Raw genomic sequence first — 6,406 nt, forward strand, 5'->3', positions numbered from 1 at the left:
TAGCACAAAGAAGCAATCTTAATGTTGTCAATTAATTTAGTCCCATTTATTTATTTTTTTTAATTAACTTAAAAAAAAACATGAAAAAACAAAACATGTTAGGTTAATTGGCGACTCCAAGTTGTGGAATTTGTGGAGTTCATAAAAAACAAACGTAAATTGCCTGACCGTCACAGACCTTTAAGGAATTCACAATGTCATAATCGAGCCGATTCATGCAAATGTAACCAATCCCCACCAATTACGCCTCATAATGTCCAATCACTGCTGAAACTTAAGAGCTTAAACTACTTTGAAGTGTGAAAATGTACCATCCAGCTAGGGACAGGTCAGTGGCATGATAACGTCCATGAGGAAGGAGGTTTTTGACTTATTGCATCATGTAAAACCGCAACTTCAAAAGTGAGCTTTTGAGCACCTCTTCTCTCATAAAGCGGAGAGATACATTTGAATGAGAATGATATTCGGTGCTCATAAACAGGGAATAGGGACACATATTACTGCTAGAACATCATTAAAAAGTCCCTTTTTCATAATAGGGGACCTTTAACAGTGTATGCTTAGGATATGATCTCCTAAACTCATTCTAAGGAGATGAATATGTAAGATGATATAAAACCGCTCTTTTGTTATGTAAGAAGCCTGAAGGCGCTTGAGGAAGGTTTGTACCTCATCAATGTGCGGCATGATACACAGCCTTGCGTTCCGCTTAACACCATTTTATTCTTCTGCAGGTCAAGACAGGTCAAGGTCATCATGACCCAGAGCCATCACAGCCAAAAATAATAGCAGCTGCTTGAATCTGCCTAAATTCTGGCAGAATGGAAGAACGCCAAGCAAGACGGATTAGACACATCTTGTTTGTTGATGGAGTCGTTAAGTAGATTGGGGCAACTTTTGGTTTCAGTCTTATCTTACAAGAACATGCTCTGTTTGCAGGTGATTGCATTTACTGGGTTCTTGGCTTGCTAGAGCAAAGGTGGGAAAATAGTCAAAGCCTAATAAACGGAAAATAGTGTGTTAGAGTTGATGTTTACATAAGATTATGAACTATAATTAATATCATTCACAAATTATCCAGTAGTGGGTGGTGTTTTTGGTAAGATACACTAAACTCCCAAGACAAGATGATATAGAATATTAGGTTCAATGACAAAACATAGGACTGGACGGACAATTTAAAATAGTCATAAATCAATGCAGGTACATTTTTAAATGTTTTTTAACTTTGCATGCATGATCTATGTCACGTCCGGTTGCCCTTGTTTGTGCCTCTGTCTCCCTCCTGTCCTTTTTGTTACTCCAGATCTGTTGCACCTGGCTGGAGGCGGAGCTGTTGAACGCACCTGAAGCTGATCATCCCTGTCCTGTATTTAAGCTCACCTCTAACTGCTGGCCATCGCTGGATTATTCTCCTTCGCCACCCGATGCTACCAAACCCAGTTGTTCTAGTGTATGCGTTCAGCGGCTCGAGCCTCCACCAGCCCTGCTCTGTATGTTCTTTTTCCATGGTGTACCCTTTTCTACACCATCGCCTTTTGTTACCTTTTTGGACTCAATAAACTGTTTGACCTTACTCACCTGCCTCTGCGTCTGGGATCCTGGCCCAACCGAGCCGTGACAATCTAAGCATGATCCTTTTAATTGTTGAACCTTTTTCCACAGATTGGAACAAAAATAAAAAATGATAACTTCAAATAATGGTGACAGTTGTACTACTGTAATCATTGCAGTAGATTAGCTTTATGGTTACGCTCCTAAAAACAACAACATGATGCTTACCAGGCAATCGTGAATTTCCGAAAGAGACGCTTGTGTCACATGTTTTTATAGAAGTAGTGTGCAGTAGTGGTGTTTTGATCTGACAAATCTTAAGTAACTTTCATCAATTGTAGAATTACTAGAGCTTCTATTTGGACACAATATTTGGGCTATCAACTCCAGCAAAAATAAATAAGAGACATCTTGTTGGCAGACTGTTGAAATAAAAAATGAAATAAATTTTGCACTATTTGACAAAAACCTAAATTTAATTTGATCTGACCTGACAAACCATGTCTTTGTTCACATGTGATGTTTGGATGTCGATAAGGTATGGCAGGGCAATATCACTACAATACAACACCATTTTTTTGGGCTGCACTGTGGACGAGTGGTTAGCACGCAGGCCTCATAGGAGACCCGAGTTCAATTCCACCCCCGGCCATCTCTGTGTGAAGTTTGCATTTTTGCATGCGTGGGTTTTCTCCGGTTTCCTCCCACTTTCCAAAAACATGCTTGGTCTATATGTGCCCTGTGATTGGCTGGCGACCAGTCCTGGGTGTACCCCGCCAACCCGCGACCCTCATGAGGATAAGCGGTAGAAAATGAATGAACCCCATTTTGAACATACTTTGTTAATAAAAGCTGCTGTAAAAACAATATTTGATGCGTCTGTATCAACAATGAACAATGCAAATAGGTAAATAATACATGAATGAATATTGCGTCCCCGTCCCTCTTGTTTACGTATTACCAAACTAAGTACAGTGGGTTGAGTAGGTCAGATATCATGTTGACTATGAGTTGGCTGCAGTATGACCACCGACATAGTCAAAGAAGCGGCTCCTACATGGCATGATTGAATAGCTTTATTGCTCTCTAAATTCTACAAGCTCCTCGGCTGTCTCTGTATTTTCCTTAATCTTGTCATGTTTCCATGGTAGTGGAGGAGACCAAGCATGTCAGAATTATTTTGGAGTTGCCCAGCCTACACACAACCTTCTCACCCTCCCGCCTTGTGCATTTCGACAGCTTCCACGCCAAGTGTAGGAGGTTAGCATATACAATATTTGTTTGCTTATGGTTTGGCAAAGGTGAGGCAAACATATGTTTCATTGACGATATGATCCATTTTCTACACTGCTTATCATCTCCCTGGATTGATCACTGCTCAGTCACTCACTTGAACGTATCTTCCAAGGACAGAAGAGAGAAAAGTAACGCAGCGAGATTATGGGGTCTGATTTTTTTCTCCAGAGGCATTTTTGTGATGTGAATGTATTACTCTTTTGAACGCATATTGTTTTGAGAAGCCAAACTATTTACTGAATCGCAATTCTACCCTTTGGCCCTCGGTTTTGCATGTTCACAAGAATCAAGTGGTGTCCCAATTCTTCTTAAGGTGTAAGTGCCAACACCCCTTGATACCTAGATTTGGCGGGGACCATATACTTGAAATGAATGGGAAGGCGAAGCTACAATACTTGTGAGGAGAGACTGAAAGAAACATTAAAATGTAAGAAAGTGTGCATAATTATTGAGTTTCACAGTAATGTTATTCATGGTTTATTATATATTCAATAAGTTGCTTTTTCTTTCCCTTTCGGCTTTTCCCATCAGGGGTCGCCACAGCAAATCAACCGCCTCCATCCAACCCTGTCTTGTGCATCTGTCTCTCTCACACCAACTACCCTTATCTCCTCCTTCACTACATCCATAAACCTCCTTGTTGGTCTTCCTCTACGCTTCCTACCTGGCAGCTCTAAACACCGCATCCTTCTACCAATATATTCACGTAAATATTCTATTCTATCACTGCTATGTGTTCTGGTTCACCCCAGATCTGTGGAAGCGCGGAACCCTGCCTGACGTTTTCAAAGCTCATCATTCATTTAACAGAACACATCGTAGTGAAGTCTGTTTCCTGTGAATTATAGCCACCGTAGTTCACCAACAATTGACATAGTGAAATGTGTTTATTGTATTCATCATACAGTATGGATGGTCAGGAAGTGAGCTAAATACTAGATGCAAACAAGATTATCTAACTTTATTCAGCTTTTGGAATCTAACTTTGTCCATCTATTTTTTTTACCATCACTCTAGATTTGTTTCCAGCACACTGTTACCGTATTACTATTATGATTGTATTTCCAATGAGTTCATATTTGTAGTCCATCAATCATGCATGTGTCCCATTCCTGCAGGAGATGCTGAGCCAAACTGCTCAACTGTCAGCACACAGCATTCCTGTACCTTTTAAAAGCTACAATCTCAGTATGGAAAAGTCAAATGCAACAAAATGCAATTTTGGTCTTTCTCAGAAAACAATCAGAGAGAACATCAACGACAGGAGGAGAGCGAGGCCAAATAAACCTTATCGAGCCAAAATGATGCTTGATGAAGGTTGTGATTTCTATTCCGTATGCGTATTTGATACATTCTATTTTTGTTTTATGTTGTTACAGTGCTGCTTGTAAGCTCTTATTTATTACAGTTGTTTGTATTTGTAAAATGTGTACATTGTATATTAAAAAAGTGCACTATTATAATAATAATAATAATAATAATAATAATAATAATAATAATAATAATAATAATAATAATAATAATAATAATAATAATAATAATAATAATAATAATAATAATAATAATACAGACCGTTTTGGAAATCCAAGCAAATACAGTGCCAGTTCTGGAAGATCTAGAAAATTTTATGTGCAGGTTGTCGTATGTAGCTCTCCAAAGAGACCACAACTCAATACAAAGGGCTGAAAAGTAGAATAAGTCCCCTTTAAATGCCCCCCCCCCCAAACTAACCAGAACTAGGTTCCTCATTACCGAAAACAAAACAGAACTTGTGACGTGACGTGGGAGGTAAGTCACAATTGATGCACTACACAGCTGATGGCGATGTCATACAACTTCAAAAAATCTGAAGTATCCATTTAAGATAACATCAAAAAAATATTGGGGTATACGGCAAAGCACGTTTAGTGGGTTAGCGAGCTAGGTTAAGTGGAAAGACGGACTTACGTGTTCAGCGGAGGAGGCTCTCTTTTAAAGCAACTGTATTAGGACTAGGTTACATCCAGGCTTTCAGCTCATACATCCCTTAACATTGAAGACAATTTCACATTGTAAATGAAAAACTAGACAGAAAACGCTGAACAAGAAAACCCAAATGAAAACCAGTTCATCACCAAGAAAAAACATTGGAGAAGATAAATGTTCTTTCGTATGTAATACAAAATTAAATACCACAAATGTTTGTTTTTTTTAATGTGTTTGTGTGTGGGGACATCTATAACTGTGACTCACCGCGTCTCTCAACCAAAGCTTGATGACTCTCTCGTGTGAGAATTTGTCGTCACCTTGGCTTGAGGAGTAATGTTCCTCCTCACTTATTGCTGCCGTCTCCAATTTCGTAGACAAAATGCTGCTGCGGCACAAAGACAGGAGACTGTGTCATAACTTAATTGGCTTACTTTCACATCTGACATGTCACAGCAAAAAAAAAAAAAGAGTCTTCATAAAGCCTTAATAAAAAATAAAATAAGAACCTGTCTCAAGTCCTCCTGTGCCGTCTGCAGGGAGGACATCTGCTGAGCACAAAGCGGGAAAGAAGGAAATGTGCTCCATTCATCACAGCACAGAATAGCAGTATCACAATGGAACCTGGGAAGTTGAGGATAATGTAGCATGAGGTCGGTCCATATCCAGGTTGTTTTCTACTATAGGGATCAGTTATTATGGAGACGATCTGTTCCAGGGTCAAACCTTTCATCATATCAAAATATTTTACCCTTCGTAACTGTCATGCACATGTCAAAGGAAACGATAAGGACATTGATTGGTGTCACCTTACATACATACATATTTGTACTCAGCAGCCTGGACTTGCATGAAACGCGTGGCTAATTAGCATAAGACGCACCAAAATGACAAAGCAGTAAAAAGCAAAACTTGGGACAATGGTGAATGTCACAATCTGAAATACAACAGAACCTTGATTAGCGTGTTTTGCCTCAGTTTAAGTACATTCAAATGTGTTCTTAATGTATTGTTATCATAAAACGTCCTCAGTTTCTAACAATGAAGCTAGCTTATTAAGTTACAAACTAGCAACTGGAACTGGAAATCAGCTACGTGTTTTATTGTTTTACACACATAAAACAACTCTTTATGTATATAAATGACAAATGAAAGGAAGAAATGAACATTTAAGGTTGCTTTTACCTTCTACACGGAACCCAGCTTCCTCTTTGTCATGAGTGACTTCTTTAATTCAATTCAATCTTTCTTTATCAAAATGCTGGCATTTGAAACTTTTGGTGGCCTCATTTTGGGTTATTGAGGTGAGAAAGACTATTGAATTCAAGAAATAAAACACAAAAGTGTCTCGGTGCCACATCTATCAATGTCACATCAAAAATCATGTCTTCAGTGAAGGTAAAAGTAACTTTAAATGTTAATTTGAATTGTTTACTGCATGTATATCATTGTAAAACTATAAAAACATTTTTTGGCTTTCTGGAAAAATCAATCCAGTTCTTGTCGGTTTTGGTTAGAGTCATACTGACATGACGCTAACCAAGGTTTCACTGCACAAGCACCACTTTACTAAAAAACATTTTCTACCATA

Source organism: Doryrhamphus excisus, chromosome 5 (genome assembly GCF_030265055.1).
Source record: "Doryrhamphus excisus isolate RoL2022-K1 chromosome 5, RoL_Dexc_1.0, whole genome shotgun sequence".
Lineage (NCBI taxonomy): Eukaryota > Metazoa > Chordata > Actinopteri > Syngnathiformes > Syngnathidae > Doryrhamphus > Doryrhamphus excisus.